Source organism: Lathyrus oleraceus, chromosome 3 (assembly GCF_024323335.1).
Source record: "Lathyrus oleraceus cultivar Zhongwan6 chromosome 3, CAAS_Psat_ZW6_1.0, whole genome shotgun sequence".
Lineage (NCBI taxonomy): Eukaryota > Viridiplantae > Streptophyta > Magnoliopsida > Fabales > Fabaceae > Lathyrus > Lathyrus oleraceus.
In genome coordinates this window covers 10,140,891-10,144,862 of record NC_066581.1, presented here as the reverse complement: position 1 = coordinate 10,144,862, position 3,972 = coordinate 10,140,891, and positions in this window count along the sequence as shown.

Below are 3,972 nucleotides of genomic sequence, written 5' to 3'. Positions count from 1 at the left end.
GGGATGTTGTGACATCACATGGAACATCCGAATCAGACTCCATAACAACTGCCTTGGTCTTCATTTTCTTGGGCACCTCTTTGCTCCAAGATTTAGCAGGTCCATGTCCTTTTCTCTTGCGTGCACTCTCTGTCACTGTTTGCTTGGGAGAGGTTGTCTCATCAACTTCCTTGGTTGGGGACTTTTGCACCACTGTCTTTTTCTCTCTCCTAGTCCTGACCCTCTTGGCTATGCTAGGGATAACTGAGGCCAACAGTTCATTATCAGAGAACTCTTCCAGGTTGACTGTGTCAGCTCTAGGGTTGGCATCAACATCTTGAGTGACACTGACCTTCTCACCTCTCACCTTGCTTACAGGTTTATCATTCTTAGGACCCTCTTCAGGTAGTCCAGACACATTCTTTCTAACACAACTGCGGTTTCACGACATGCAACATCATCGGGTATGATAGTGCTCAAGGGAACGGAAACCCCAGGAACATTCTGATCACCGGACAGAATCTTAGTGACAATAGAGGCAATGACATTATGCACATACCTCGATCCTTCCTTGGAAACATTGTCCAGAGCGATAGCTGAGGAGATTCTAGAGACCGTTTCTTTTGGTCTTCTTGCATGGGAAGACGTTGCAGCGTTGACACCAACTTCCTCCCGGTTAGGGTTGCCAGACTCCGTGCTGTGTGAATCGGACACGGTAGTGTAGGAGGTGGTATCGGATTGGTGTGCCATGCTGAATATCTCAGAGGGAAGTTGAACCGTTTCTTTGGAAGAAGGTTTGCACGAATGAGGGTTGAAGCAACGGAATGTGAAACGCTTGATGCAAGAGTAAGGTCTATTAGTTTTTGACCACTCAGAGCGCACTATTTGTTGTTTAATAATTTGACTTACCAAACAATAGCTACTTAACTTCATTAGTTGCTATAAGTTATCAGACGTACACATTCCCTCTTTGCCCTTACTATTGTCAAACTGAGTGACGTACAATGTCATGACATTCCGGGTGACATTGTACTCAGTCTGCATCAGGTTCCTCCATACTAGGGTTGACCACCTGCTACCATACGCTAGGTATTTAGTTTCTGCAGACGACAATAATACACACCTCTGTTTATCCCTTGCTGTCATATCATTTGTATGATGACCAATAGGTGTCAATGACTCATAACTTTCAATCAGACATTTTCCACAGTCTGTCCTTTTATCTAAAGACAGATATGGGACTCCTCTCACAGTTCCCTTGGAAATGCTCTTCTTCATTCCTTTTACATGAAGTAGATCAAGTCTTCCATGTCCCAGCTTTCCTTCCTGATCTCCCTTGGCTAAGGGGCACTTGGGAAAGTAGAGTGAGTCTTTAGATTTCCATAGATAGCAATTATCTTTGGATCTGTCTCCTCTCATCACTTCCTGATTGCAACCATTCAACACCACACATCCTCCCTTAGTAAATTCCACCTTGCATCCTTGGTCACATAGTTGGCTTATGCTTATGAGGTTTACAGTCAGTCCTTTTACTAACAATACATCACTCAGTTTTGGAGCTTCAGGATAGTCCAGCTTACCAACACCCTTGACTTCTCCTTTAGTTCCATCACCAAATGTCACAAACTTGGTGGTAGGAGGTTGTAGATTCACCACTAGGTTGCTCATCCTAGTCATATGCCTTGAGCAGCCACTATCAAGGTACCAGTCTTGTCTGATAGGTGCCCTTGGAGATGTGTGAGCAAGGTTAGCAACACATTGTTGATTCTCAGGAGAGGAATGAAGCTTAGATGCCTGCTGCTTAGGATTGACCTGAGGTGTCTGCTTAGCCGCCCATGTTTGTTTCTTAATGGGGACATTATGCTTAGACACCTTCTTCTTAGGCTTACCTTGCAAGGTCTGGTTTGGGTAACCATGCAGCCTATAGCAGAAGGGTTTTATGTGACCAAATCTACCACAGTAATGACATCTCCATCTCTTAAATTTATTCTTCTGATGATTGCTCATTCTGGTTCTCCGATGTTGAGACATTGGATGTGACTTCTGCTTGAATTTCTGAACTTCAGCCTTAGATGTTTTGAGTTCAGATGAAGAGTTCTTAGTGAATCCTAAATCAGACATGGATCCTGACTTCTGTCTCACCTTTAGGGTTTCTTCCAAGGTGCCAGATCCTTTATTCAACATTTTGATGGATTTGGTCAATTGGTCTAGCTTAGAAGTTAGCAAAGAAATCTCACCATTCAGACCTTCTATGACTTTCAGCTGCTCCTGTCTCTCCGCTTCTAGCTCTTTGATGAGTTTCTTCTGCTTTTCTCCTTGGATACATACTTCTGCACTTTTAACACATAGTTCTTTATATGAGGCAGCAAGTTCATCCAAGGTGAGCTCATCTCCACTTGAGTCATCCTCTGAGGCGCAGACACTGGTCAGAGCTGTGACATGTTTAGCAGATTCTCCTTCAGATTCACTCTCAGTGTCTTCTTCTGACCAGGTGGCATATAGCCCTTTCCTTTGCATCTTGAGAAAGGTAGGGCATTCAGCCTTAATATGACCATATCCTTCACATCCATGGCACTGGATTCCCTTGCCTTGGTTGAACTTTTCTTCAGAAGTTGATCTTTTCTTTATGTCAGACGGGATGTTCTTGACATTAGGTTTACCCTGTTGATCAACTTTCTTTATGAACTTGTTGAACTGTCTTCCAAGCATGGCTATGGCTTCAGAGATGCTTCCATTTCCTCCACTGTTTCCTTCTTCGGACTTCTCTTCAGTGTTAGATACAAATGCTATGCTTTTGTTCTTCCTGTCATCATCCTCACATAAGCCCATTTTAAAGGTTTGGAGGGAACCAATGAGCTCATCTACCTTCATCTTGCAGATATCTTGAGCCTCTTCTATGGCTGTGACCTTCATAGCAAATCTCTTAGGCAAGGACCTGAGAATCTTTCTTACAAGTTTCTCTTCAGCCATTTTCTCACCTAGTCCACCAGAGGTGTTTGCAATTTCAAGAATATTCATGTGAAAGTCATGAATAGTCTCATCCTCTTTCATCCTCAGATTTTCAAACTTGGTGGTCAGCATCTGAAGTTTGGACATCTTCACCTTTGAAGTACCTTCATGAGTTACCTTGAGGGTATCCCAAACTTCCTTAGCTAGTTCACAGTGGTGCACCAGCCTGAAGATGTTCTTACTGATTCCATTGAACAATGCATTCAAGGCCTTGGAATTTCCAAGAGTTAATGCCTCTTGCTCCTTGTCCCACTCTTCTTCAGGAATCTGCACACTGACTCCATCTTCACCTGTCTTTGTTGGATGTTCCCATCCTTTGTTGACAGCTCTCCAGACTTTGCTATCTAGAGACCTTAAGAAGGCTATCATACGAGGCTTCCAGTCATCATAGTTAGAGCCATCCAACATGGGTGGTCTATTTGAGTGTCCTATATCCTTGTCCATGGTACTAGAAAGTAACTTCCCTAGATCTCACCCAGAAATTTACAGGCAGGGTGCCTGCTCTGATGCCAATTGAAATTCTAGTAATCAGACTTTAGATGTCACACGGGTTGTTATGACATCCAATTCTGCACAGACAAGAATTATGCAGAACTTAAAAGTAAGTGCAGTAAATAACACAAGTAATTGTTTACCCAGTTCAGTCCAACATGACCTACATCTGGGGGCTACCAAGCCAGGGAGGAAATCCACTATCAGTAGTATTAATTCAAAGCTAAACTCACCCGTTTACAACTCTTCACTTAATCCCTACCCAATGCAATTTCAATCTTACTTTAAGATCAGAGTTCATACTCACTCCCCCTCAATCACCTCAGTGATTACTACCTTTAATCAATATTAAAGACAATTTTGAAGTCACACTTCTAACAACTCTTGATTGTGCTTAACAGCTTTAATCAAGATACACAGCACTCACGCTTAAAAGCTTTGAGCGACACAATACTTACAACTCAATGAACACCCTATGCCAAAGCAATCATC